Source organism: Temnothorax longispinosus, chromosome 9 (assembly GCF_030848805.1).
Source record: "Temnothorax longispinosus isolate EJ_2023e chromosome 9, Tlon_JGU_v1, whole genome shotgun sequence".
NCBI classification, from domain to species: Eukaryota; Metazoa; Arthropoda; class Insecta; order Hymenoptera; family Formicidae; genus Temnothorax; species Temnothorax longispinosus.
In genome coordinates this window covers 11,755,791-11,769,452 of record NC_092366.1, presented here as the reverse complement: position 1 = coordinate 11,769,452, position 13,662 = coordinate 11,755,791, and the positions used below count along the sequence as shown (strand labels likewise).

General features: G+C 35.7%; 1 protein-coding gene and 1 long non-coding RNA gene across 4 annotated transcripts in view; one reads left to right on the top strand and one right to left on the bottom strand.

The window, feature by feature from the left end:
• Positions 1–13,662, bottom strand: part of Uvop (ultraviolet-sensitive opsin) — a 127,285-nt gene that overhangs the window by 30,783 nt on the left and 82,840 nt on the right. The gene's annotated exons all lie outside the window — the stretch shown is intronic.
• On the top strand, positions 1,085–2,332 carry LOC139819403 (uncharacterized). Its single transcript, XR_011733712.1, has 3 exons — positions 1,085–1,313; positions 1,422–1,555; positions 1,638–2,332. It is a non-coding gene; the product is annotated as an uncharacterized lncRNA (long non-coding RNA).

Here is a 13,662-nt window from a genome sequence, read left to right as displayed (position 1 = left end):
TCGAATTAGGGGGGGGGGGGGTTCTCTTATAATATTCCGCTACGTGCCCTACGAGCGGAGATATTGCGACGCAAAGTCAAAATGCGAAAATTTTATATTAAGATACTCCTCCTAACGCCGACGTCTTATATGACATATATATAATCAGAAATGTCACTTTCACTTTTTCGACACTGGCGGCGTTAGTATCGCAGTGCAGTGCAGTGCAGTGTAGTGCAGACAGTGCGTTCGGATCAGCGCGCTGTCACAGACAGTCAGTTAACCTAACCTAACACGGTAGTGTCTCGCCGGTCTTGCGTCAAGTACGCGCGGAGCGATACCGACCGTGATGACTCTTTACGCGACGCAACGATTACTATTTTTTCTGATTCAAGGTAATTGTTTTATTTATTTACATGTAATTATCCTATTATTATACGACGCGAAGCGAGATCGCACCGTGACTCTTTTAACGCAACTAATTGTAAGTGCATGTGACAGGAATTATAGTAGTTTACGTTTACGTGAGTATTACTTTTGTAATAACTTAAACGAACGATATCATCGTAGTTACTATAAAATCTCCCGTTTATGCGGAGGAATTATCGTATCGTTCGTAAGTTACTACAGAATTAAGTAACGCTCGTGTAAACGTAGTATAGGTTAGATTACCGGTTTCTTATTTTACATAAAACGCGAGATTCACTTATGTATGCAAATTTAACGCCTATTGAGTTAATATGAAATGATTTTCCTAAATGTAAAAATAACACGATGTTATATATGCGGTTTGGCGTGAATATATATATCGCGACAATAGCCGAGATGATCGAAGAAGTTGTGTATAATGTCCCGATTCAATGGCCCCTGTCCCTGGTTGAGAGTGTTAATAATGACATTAATATCTCTCACATTGTCAAACCAAATTGGCTCTTCGTTCAGCTTCCGACTCATTCATCATTTTTCCTTTTGCAAAATTTGGAAAACAGCATGATGTATTGGTTGGTATAACAATGAATTGCTGCCAGTTCCAGATGTATTGAACAGTAAGTGATATAATCTTAACACGTTGAATAAAATGAAATCAGGATATTCTGATTATACAATACATTTTTACTTTGTAGAGGATGATTACGTGGCTGTATATTGGAGCGACAAATGGATTAGAAGATGCATTGAACGTCCATCGGGAGAGAGAAGCGTAGTTCGATTACTCGATCACGGTGGTTACTGGCAGTTTAGTAATTCGTAATGTAGGCTATTTATATATAATTATTTGAGCCTACCCTTCCAAGCCATCGAAATCTTTTTAGCAAATATTCAGCCAAAGAACGGTAACTATATATTGACGTTATAGGTACTATTATTCCAGATTATACATCTCTACTCAAAATTATTTATCTTTGGATATGTAATTATACTTTGATGTTACTCCTTTGCAGGTAAATGGTCGACAGAAGCTTACAATGTGGTACAAAATTGTTCCTCAAAGGGAGTTGCTGCTCAAGCTCAGATTGAAGGTCGCATTCAAACTAATATTTATGCAAATATTTATTTTATGATACAAAATTATAGGGTAAGTAGTTATTATTATCCAATCTTCACAAATCTTTTTGCAGAAGCGCAAATTAATTGAAATTAATTGAAATTTTTTTAAGCTAATTTCTCTTACTGAAGAACTGGTAATGAACGGACATGCTGAACAAGTAGCATGGGACCAGATGAAGCTAGAAACACTTGAATCCATCTGTACATAAGAGTTGTCAAGAAACTCTACAATTTTCACGCATAATCCACGATTCTTAGTCAGTATGGATTAGAGTTTAATACAATCGCTATTGATGATCGCCTTTAATCGCGTCAAAATTGATTATTTCGCTTTTTGACTTTGTTTTTTACTCATGTTGTAAAATTGTTTTTCGATTGTGAAGAATATTTATACTTAGAAAGAAAGAAATTTATAAAAATTGCTATATTGATCATAGAGTAGGGAAAACAATAACTTAACATTTTACAAAGTAGTATCACATTTAAACTAGAACATTTGTATCGAATAACTCAGACGAATTAGGAAATTTGTTTTTACGTGACTAATATCTATTTCTGATTGGGGACGATTTGAGAATACATTGAAATAATTTAATTTCTTTTCACATTTAAATTTAGGTCACCGTAGATTAAACTTGTTACTTTAGAAGTTATTGTTATATGGTGCATTTTATTTAACATCTCGTGTTATCTTTACAAATTATTTAAAGGTTGCTAATTCATTTAAAGATTCGTCTTTTGAACATTTTTTTCAGTAACTTGTATTCCGCACTTCACTGTCGTGGCATAAAATTATTTTATGTTTCAAAAGATGGAGACTAAGCTTTCGAATTAATCCAGATGTACTCATATATACTGTATATATTTGATTAATAAGTAATTTATTTGAGATTATTTATTTATTATTGAAAAAATTAATAATTATTTTTCACTAATTATTAATTTTCAAATAAATAATTATTTATTTTTTATAAACTCTCTATTAGTTATTTTAATAATAAAAAATTTATTTTTACTAATTATTACCAGTTTACAAAAAAAATTAATTCATATTTACCTAAATACTAACTTTCACAAACTAGATATTTTTCTCTGAAGAATTACCAATTCTTTAAGTAATCTATACGTCTCACAAAAATTAAAGGAATACTAAAGGAGGAGGGTCCCTAAGGCCTGTTTTCGGCACCCCTTCAAAATTGGGCCAAAATGGCTGGAATCACTTCCTTATACCCTTGGAAGTAATATTTAGTCAATTCCAGCCTAAACGGAAGTATTTAGAGTGTATACTTCAAGTATACATGGTGCATCAGCGCGTCCGTATCAAGCATTTTTTTGGAAAACTAAGCGTTTTTGAGAAAAATGTTTCAGATAAAAGTTGTATGGTTTCAAGGGGAACATAAGATGGTGTCATTGGTTTGACCTTGGATAGTCATTTGAAGGTCACGTGAATGTTGATTTCAATATTTTATATAGAACCCCCTATTTTTACATATCTTTAATTGTAGCTTATTTCGAGAGCTTTCCAAAACACTCATAACTAAGTCATTTTTTATTAAGTACTTTGCGAGTTATGAGGCTTCTTACAGATAGATTTGTAGAAACGTTACTTAAGGAGATCCGAGATTGAAATCATATTATTCATTCTTGTTGATTCTCCACACGTGAACAGTAAAATTGTAAACGTAATCTTCCTTTAAGAAGCCACGTAGAGTAGGGTGTTGGATTTACGTGAGTCCCCTTGCCTGTCACTTTTTGGGGTGCTAGATTAAAAAAGTGAGTCCCCTTGCCTCTCACCTTTTGGGGTGCTTGATTAAGGTGAGTCCCCTTGCCTCTCACCTTTTGGGGTGCTTGGTTAAGGTGAGTCTGATGAAATGACTATCCAAGGTCAAACCAATGACACCATCTTATGTCCTCCTTGAAACCATACAATTTTTATCTGAAACATTTTTCTCAATAACGCTTAGTTTTCCAAAAAATGCTTGATACGGGCGCGCTGATGCACCATGTATACTTGAAGTATACACTCTAAATACTTCCGTTTAGGCTGGAATTGACTAAATATTACTTCCAAGGGTATAAGGAAGTGATTCCAGCCATTTTGGCCCAATTTTGAAGGGGTGCCGAAAACAGGCCTTAGGGACCCTCCTCCTTTATCTTTAAAAATAGGCAAAATTCAAACAGCTGTAACTTTGTTAAAAATAAACAAAATTTAAATTTAAAAAAAGGATTTTAAAGCTTGAAATTTCTACTTTCAAAAAGTTACTATTATTTTTTAGTTTCTGTGAGTTTGGTAAGTTTTATATATAGAATACTACGAGCTGGACAAAATAGAAAATTTTTTTTTCACTTTGTGGGCCTGTCATGTTCACAAAAAAAATCCGCGAAAATTTTCAACTTTTTAACGTGAAAGCTAAAAGTTTTTCTTGCAAAATTTTTTTTTATAAATGTTTTTACAATTTTTTGTTACTAATTTATCACGGATTGAACGAGAAATAAGCTTTTTGACTTTGATTGCTCATAACTCCCTTAGAAATCATCGTATTGCAATTCAAAAAACAGATTCTTAAAGCTAAAACTTTGCTCTATTAAACGGTATAATTGCCAAATTTTTTTAAATAACGTAGATGTGATACAAATTGGTGAAAATAATGTAAAAATTAGCGATTTTTATCTTTTTCATTTTGACCCAGAAAACAATTGTACAGAACAACAACGCTGCACGTAGAAACATTTTTAAAAGAAGATTTTGGAAGGAAAACTTCAAGCTTTCACATTAGGAAGTTGAAAATTTTCGCAGATTTTTTTTTGCACGTAACAGGCCTACAAAGTGAGAGAAAAATTATATTTTGTCCAGCTCGTAGTTTTCTATATGCAAAAGTTACCAAACTTACAGAAACTAAAAAATAATAGTAACCTTTCGGAAGTAGAGATTTTAAGCTTGAAATTTAAATTTTATTTATTTTTAACAAAGTTACAGCTGCTTGAATTTTGCCTATTTTTAAAGATAAATTTGGTGTTCCTTCAATTTTTGTGAGAAATGTATAATTTACTTTTACTTAAATATTATTAATTTTTATGTATTTGTTGTTATTGCTAATTTTGTGAATAATTAAAAAATAAAAAATAATGTTTTGCAGATCCTTGCTTAACACTACAAAATAGGTGATATCAGTACAAAATTACCTTTTTCAAAAAAAGTACAAAAAAGTGCCAAGTACACGCAATGTATTTTGTAAATTCAAAAATCTAACCTAAGTGGTAGTTTTATATCTTTTTCACAAAATTATATTATTTAACTTAACTCAAGTGACATGTATTTCAAAAAAAAAATGTAAAATCTTTAAGATCTTTATTTTCTTTTTCACAATAGTTATTTGTGTAACAAGTGCGGAAAGTTGAGAATTGGACACGAGTGCGGAGTAGACGCACGCGCCGAAGGCGAGTGCAATCACCCTATTTTATTACACATTTTATTACACACCCTATTTTATATTACAAAGTGCATGGAAAGTGGCCTATTGCGCGCGCGTCATCTGTGCGACGGATGGGTGATTCCGCACGCGCGAGAGATTTCTCACTCGAGGCCGTGCAGGAATGAGATTTTCCCGCACGCAGTTTTTTTACAAGAAAAATTTATTTATTTTGTTTTAATTAAATATTTTTATTTTGTACTGTTACTTCTTTAATTCTTTGTAATTAAAATGAATCTTTGTAATATTAAAAATTTGTTAAAGAGAATTAAGAAGCTATTACCACTTGGGTTAGAATAGGAAGACCCTTGAATAGGAATACGAAGACACCACTTAGGTTTTATTTCTTTAAAGTAGTTGCATAACAATTATCTTTCAAAGCAATATACATATTCTCTTTACAATTGGCGCAATTTAATTTAAAGATTTTACATCTTTTTTGAAATACATGTCACTTGAGTTAAGTTAGGTAATATAATTTTGTGAAGAAGAAAATAAAGATCTTAAAGATTTCACATCTTTTTTTTGAAATACATGTCACTTGAGTTAAGTTAGGTAATATAATTTTGTGAAAAAGATATAAAGCTACCCCTTCCCAGTGAACACAATGGAACATGTAACGTACAGGTTAGTTGTAATTTCCTACTCAACAATATAAATGGAATATAACACACGTGTTACATTGCATTTATATTGTTGAGTTGGAAATTACAACTAACCTGTACGTTACATGTTGCATTGTGTTCACTGGGTTAGGTTAGATACATGTCACTTGAGTTAAGTTAGATAATATAATTTTGTGAAAAAGATATAAAGCTACCACTTAGGTTAGATTTTTGAATTTACAAAATACATTGCGTGTATTCAGTATACGCTGTAATAATCGGTAGGACTAACAAAGACATGAGAGATATATATGGGTCCATATTTTCCTGGAGTACTTTTAGGTATCACAAAAATCAGAGAATTATGTTAGTCTTTAGGAAATAGACCATTTGTAAAAATGTCATTAAGTATAGATAGGAGCAAAGAGCGATATTCCGATGAGAGACCAGCTAAGATTCGATAATCTGGTCCAAATCTGGGGAGGACCGCTTTTTTGCAACATGTATGACATGATCGAATTCACGTTCGTTAAATGGTTGGTCAAACATTTCGTATAAATTATTCTCGGAAAATACTTCCGACTCAAAATTTACTGGGTGCAAACAGTAGGAGGACACAGAGCATTAATCTCGTTGACCAATGCTTCGTCAATCATATAGTTGGACGACGGAGATGAATGAAATAGATTCAAGTGGCGGTTCTTGAATCTTTTAACCATGTTCCACAAATAAGTAATGGAGGTGCGAGGAGTAAGTGATTCGCAATAGCTGGACCAGCCCTTCCTTTTGAGCTCCTTCAAAATTCTTTTGGCAAACGCCTCAAATCTCTTTAATTCCAAGTAGTTCTGGAAAAAGGAATTACAGCGATAATTATCCAAGGCCTTTTTCCTGTCTGCTATTTCTTTAGCACATTGCTTTTTCCACTATGGAGCAGGAGGGGGATTATATTTTCGTTCTCTTTTTTTAGTAGGACTCCTGCTGGGGATAAAGCTGTAGATAGATTCTTTTTTACAAATAAGATAAATTTTTCATATTTCTGCACAACATCAAGAATCTGGTCACAAACAATCGATTTAAGCTGAGGAAAGATACTGGACAAGAACTTTTTCCAAACCATTCCCGCAAAATTTAATTTGTGATTGAAAAACTGTTATTGAAATGGCTTTGACTGTAGAATTCACTGTGATAATAGCTGGGATGTGATTGCTATTGAAATTGTCCTCAGAAAGTCTTCATAAACAGAGTGGGAAAAGATTGGACGTAACGAAAGTCAAGTCGATAACAGATTTATTTTAATTGGGACGCGAAATAAAAGTGGGCCATTCGTCATTTAACGGGACTAAAAATTTTTTACGGGTGACTTCAAGAAGTGCCTTTCCCATCACCATCCAAAACTTCCAAACTCCAGGCCCTATAATAAACGTTGAAATCCCTAGTAAGAATAATACCGCTACATTGTTTCTATTCACAAAAACTCAAGAGGTTACATGCGAGCAAAATTTAACTCATTGTCAGTCTTAAAATAGCCAGGAATGTAAAAGAAAGATATCAATTATTAGATATTGATTAATTATCCGATTTCTGATCAGGAGGAGACAGTTCCTAGGCCGCGGATTGCAGGAGCATAGAATTACATTCAGAAATAAGACCTTCCTTCTTTTTTAGGATACAAAAAAGTGGTGAGAAACTCGCGCAGTGGGTTCTAGCACTTGGATATAAATAGACGCGAAAAATCATTGTACAGAGAGTTATTTTCCTGTGCTCATAAGTTAATCTGCCGATAGTTTTTACAGCTAATTACGATCAAAGTTTTGACTTATACATATAGTCGACACTCCTTATTCGCGGGGGTTACGTTCCCGACAACTGCCGCGAATACGGAATCCGCGAATATGGAGTAGTTAAATGTGTGGTAGTACATGAGATACGTTCCAAGAAAAATTAAATTAAACAAAAAATCTAAGAGACAAGATTATTTTTTTTATTTAAAATAATAATATGCAATGTATGTAATGAATTTATGTATTGAATATATTTTTAATAAATTTTAGTTGTGAATTAGCTTGAAAAATGTAGTTATCTTGGTCTGCTTGGTTGCAGTTTTTTAAATTGATTTGTGTAATCATCCATTGCCTCCTCTATTTTCCTTTTAAAAATAAGACTTTTTTCCATAGACGGATCGTTGCCTATAAAGAATTCACAAAGATCGTGAGAAAACTTGATTCCTACAGCCGGTGTTTTTATATCAAACTCTGGTTTCTCTGAACTTAACGTCGATGCATCTTCATCAACCTCCATCAACTGAATTTTCTCTGTCAAAATTTCTTCTAATTCAGCTTCTGTAAGATCTTCATATGACTGTAATAATTCTTCAATGTCATTAATTTTTAATTCTTTGAAACCTTCCTTTCCAATGCTGTTGGCAATTTCTGTAATGTCTTGCATGGTCTGTGTAGTATCAATCGAAAGATGTTCATGCCCCGACTCCAAGCTGGCCACAGTTTCTTCCAGCACGAATTTAAAGTTTTCAATGCGTCCAATGATTCCTTGATGAAAACTATGCAATGATTAATGTCAAATAATGTAGATGTAGAATACAAATTTACTCACTCAATGCAACCAAGAAGCTAAAGTATGAGAAAATAGAGAAAAATAAATTGTGCGTCAATGTACAAAATAAAAGCTTAACGTTACAATAAATAACTGAATCCGAAGGACGTCATCAAAGATTAAATAAGGTTAAAAAAAAGACAGAAAGATAAATAATATGTGCTAAGTTAATAAAAAACATAAATAAAGTAAATAAATTGTTTACAAGTAAATTGTTTAAAGTAGACATAGGCATGATGTGGAAACTCTTCGTATAGGACTTTAAATTAAAATTGTTTTTCTAAAGTTTATTGTAAAGTATGATAAATCTTCTTCGATGATTATTTACATCCGCAAATATTGAAATATCTATCCGCGGATAAAGAAATGTGGTCACAAATATGCTGACTGCGAATAGCAAATCCGCGAATAAGGAGTGTCGACTGTACTCTTTAATTTTAACAAAATTCCTCTTGAATCAGGAATTAATACTTTCTTTAAATCAGGATTTTAACTACAATTGTAAATAAAGAATTAAATCATATTAAACCAGATTTTAAACAACAGTTGTAAACGTGTTCTCCCTGAATAAAGGTAATTTTAATTTCAATTCTCAAAACTAATTTAACCGTAATAATATCCTTATATTTCTCAACTCTTATCCTTAACTGTCGCTGCCAAAGAGCGTGGCAACAGTAATTTCCAGATATTCTTGTCGCTGCCAAAGAGTGTGGCAACAAGATTTCTCTTTATCCTCATCCATGCCCAGAAAAGGGGGAAAATATTTCAACTCAAAAAAATTAAATGTCAGAGTAAACAACCTATACAATCAAATTGAGATCCTTTTCCATTCCTATTCAAATTAAAGAAATTAGAAACCGAAATTCAAAACAATAAAACTCAAACTTTAATTCCATATAAACTAATTCCTTTGAATTTAATAGTTGATTTTCCAAATTTTAATTTAATAAACAAATCTAATCCTCGGTTTAAAACATATAAAATTCGATATCTTTTCGGACTGGATTAATCACGCAATCTGGTCCAAATTCCGGGTAAATAACTTAAATGTTTTGACCCAAAAATGGACAGATAAACTTAACTTTGACAAAATGTGACAAAGTAAAACTACAAATAATGAGGAGACTGTTCCGGATGTCGATATATTGAAACAATCAGGATTTCGCCCACCGTAGTAGAAATCCTAACGGCAAGCGTTTCTAAAGAGAGCTGCAAGAAGAAGATATCCCTTTTAACTACATAGCAAATGTAGCAAGTGTTTTTTAATTGCAATGAGCAAGCCCCCTGATTTAGAAGAGGGACTATCAAACTTTAAAATATTAAAATTTTTAAACAAAATAGAGCGATTCAAAGTCAACCAAGTCTCAGAAAAGAGCAGAATGTCAAAGTCCTCTATAACCCCAAGTAAAGAATCATTTTTGCTTAGCAGGCCATGTGCAAGTTCTATTGAAATATTTTTGGTTCACGGTGAATCATCTAGCAAGTTTGGCAATTGAGGAGTAGAGGAGTTCGTTTCTTTATTGAAAGAGATTCTTTTAAGCAAATCAGAGAGAAGAGAAGCCTTATGGGCAACACCTAATGAGCTAAATATCGGAAAATCCCGCTCTGTGAAAGTAATCAAGAAGCTTAAAAATTCGTGAGAGAAATCATTTATGTTCAGGGGATTAACTCCTAATTGAGTACTGTCAGCTAAGGGAGAATTAACAAGTATCGAGAAGAGGTATTGAAAGCTTCTTTCCTATCTTTGTCTATATCCATAGCCATCCTCGACAAGTCCTTTTGAGAAGCAGAGTCGAAGAAGACGCCCTAACTATCTTCCTAGCTTTTTTAATTGAAGGTTTCGGTATGCCAAATGCCTCTAGATGACGTCAAGGAAGATGAAGATGAAGGGACATATAGCATATTAGCTGGAGAAAGGAGGGTGTGAAAGTTTCACAGTGAAACCCGCCGAAGCTTGGGCAAAGGAGCGTTGTTTATGTATAGACAAATTTAGGTTAACATCCTTTAGAAAAGGAAAATCTTCAACCGAAAAAGAGTTTGGAGGCAAGACATTAATAATGCCCCTGACAATATCACATGCATCCGCAAGAGTGATGTTACGGAATACAACATGGTCAGCCGAGTGAGAACCCTTACAATTAATACACAAGGGTTCTGGTGCAAGACATTGTACTTTATCCCTATGCGATTTATCCCCACATCTAACACATCTCAAAGCTCCCTTACCCTGGCTTTGACGTGACCAAATCTAAAGCAAGCTCGACATTGCGATACGCGCGTGACGTAAGGGAAAATTTCACGATAGACACGATAAATCGTTACCTTCTTCGGAAGGCGCTGACCAGCAAATGTTATTGCTACTGTTTTCGAGAGAACAAACTTAAAGCTCGGGTTCGAGTTTGAGTCGCTCCTATCAGTTGCAAAATCCTGCACCGTTTCACGAATCCTACGATTCAATCTCCGAACTTGAAGAACCTTGAAAGGGCTCTGGATATTTTCTAATATTTCATAGTCCTCTTTAGGACGTAACGCAGTCCCGCTTAATGAATCGCTAAGATATATTTCAATTAGTTTGCTCTTTTTAAATCATTTTATTTTCATAAATTCGAACATTTATTTTTAATTAGGAACATTTTTGAAATTGTTTTTTGTCTTACAATCTTCTTCTCCAACCTCGGCCTCCTCGTTGCTTCGTCTGCGTCGCTACAGATTTCTTGTTTACTTGTCCGAATCTTGACGCCTCCCTAAACTCCACCTGACTTGTTTGCGTCCCCTCGGTGGCTCTCCTGATTGATGATAGTGGAAGCGGAGATATGAGGGGAGGAAGGACCCACAGGTTCGGTAGCGTTGATCCTCCGGAGCTGAGAGTAGAGATCCCATTTTCGAAGGGACGTTTTCTCTTTGGTGGAGTTGATACCCCAGGTGCTGGGCGACTCGCGCCGAGGATTGGTGAAGATCTACGAGGGCGACCGGCGCCGAGAGTAGGCGTCTACACACCAGAAGCAGAGCGGCTGGCGCTAGGAGTTGGCGAAGAGTCGGAAGCTGAGTGTCTAGCGCCTGGAGACGGCGTCTGAGCGCTTTCCTCAGGGCGGCTAGCGCCTGGAGTTGCGACTGACGCAACCTTCTTCCGCTTAACTGCAAATATTTGGTCAAGCGGAAAAGGGTGAGTCTTGCGCTTCTTTACAGTTCTAGGAATCTTTGTTTAAAAAATGCGCGGCGTGATTGAACCTTTAGGTTTATCAGAAAGTTAATTTGCCAGATTGCCTTCGAACTCGGTTCCCTTTATATCCACATCGTGGTTGAATTTCAAATATAGGTTCTTCATCCATCTATTGGAGACTTTTTCAAAAACCCGGTTGCTAAGGATCGTGAATCCTGTCAAACAAACCGAAGTAACCTGTGGCTTGTCAAAATGTATCAACGCGTATTGTGTATTGTATTCCTCGTGACTTCCACGAGTACCTGGTAGCTGACGACGGCACATCCTCCAAGTCTAACGGAATATTCCTCATAATAGCAAGGTGCAAAAAAGGAGAATAAATGCAATCAAATTTTTTTACTTTAACTGAGAGTGGGCAACAAGATTATTCGCAGTATATCTATCTTAGGAATACAGAAACTTTGGCAAAGACCACAGTCTCAATTTCTAAGATATCACTCCTCATTAATTTGGAAATCGCTTTTCCCACTATGGTCGGATCCAGGAAGCTTCTAACATCAGAGATCCTCTGTACGTGAACACAGAAAGAATCCTGATCATTTTCCGAATATCTGTTATTTAATATTTCATCCGATATCAAAATCGAAGAGGAAAAAGATACCGGGGGACAGGAGGAAGAATTATTATCCTTCAGGAAAGCATTAATAACCTTACTAGTCGAGGGTGAGGATGAGGAAAAAACATCCCTATTGTCTATCACCCTTTTAAGGTTCTTATCTTTTTTTACGCGTAGCCATAGAAAGGTTATTATACATAGATTTGGCATGCTCTTTAGAACGTACTTCATCATCCTCTTTTACCTGAACCATAGCAAGGGGCCCGGACAAGGGATGCGTACCACGTAACTTGTTCATAAAGGAGACCAGAGCCGCTCCACTTCCGCTGGCTCACCGAGTCATGCACTGCAGCGGGGGTCTTTCTCCTCGGCGAAATCTATGATCTAAGGACTGAATAGAGAACAAAGAGGAAGAGAGGGGAAGGGGGATCCCTGACCGTGAATGACGAGGCACTTAATTGCACTTAAATATACTCAATTGCACCAGGCACTAGGCAGAAGATGCTTGATAGTTTTGGTCCGCCACACGGGCAATTTTAGCACATGCAAGAGTTCCTTTGTCGACGGGCCGCGCACTGCCCAAAGTAGAATCCGAAAAGTTACAGTCCCACGAGAAAAGTATGGACGAGATAAAAAAGGCCAAGATGGCCGTCTATCCGTGCGGAAGCCGGCACGACGCGCAGTTTTTCGTCACGCAAGTAATAACCCGCTCGGGAACAGTATTCCAAGTCTATGAGGTAACACTCTCCGAACCTAAGGCGATACCGCCAAAAGAAGAGGCACAAAAGCCCAGGAATGGACTAATTTTACGAAAATCTAGAGAAGCACTCGTAAGCTCGACTTTATTCTAGGCGCCATTCGTACCAACTCCTTGTGCAAACTCAATTGAACCCAAATTCTATTCAATTTTTGTCGCCAATCTACTAGACTGTTGCAAATTATCTTCTACTGTCATCAAATCTGTTATCATAGTTTGTTAATAATTTTTGTTATATTCCTAGCATTTTGTCAATAACATTGCAGATCGTATTGTAGTAGATAAAATATGTTTTGGATAAATTTGACTATCCCAGCAAACGCAAAAGGATTAAAAGATATTAAAATTTTTTAATATCTTTTAATTCCTTTTTTGGCGGAATTAGATGAAATTAGATGGAATTCGAAATGAGATGGTCCAATCCCATGGAATCCAAAAAAGACATTTTCAATTCCATCCAATCCTATGGAATCCGTAAAGGTTATGGAATTGCATGGCATTAGATGGTTTAGGAAACGTCTCGCGCCTCCGTTGGGCGACCAAGCGCCGTTGTTCGTCGGTGAGCTTTTGTGTATGCCTAAAAGAGCATTACACGCACTACTGCCGATGGGCAATTAGCCCGAAAATGAGATTTGTAAGATCTGTCAGGCACCGTCGGGGGTCTCTTTACATAGCGGTCGAGACGGAACTTTGAACTCGAGAAGATGCCCCGGCGATGCGACGCCTAGCGGCGTCGACGTGAACTGCCGGTAATGCAGATACCGCGCGGGCGTGTACTATATGGTGGCGCGTACCGCCACAGAGTTCAACACGGACACTTTTCAATCCCTATCCTGGCATTCAATGATATTCATTTTATTGTCAGAATAGACGGAATTCAATACGGAAATTTTTAATTCCTAGTTTGGCATTCAATG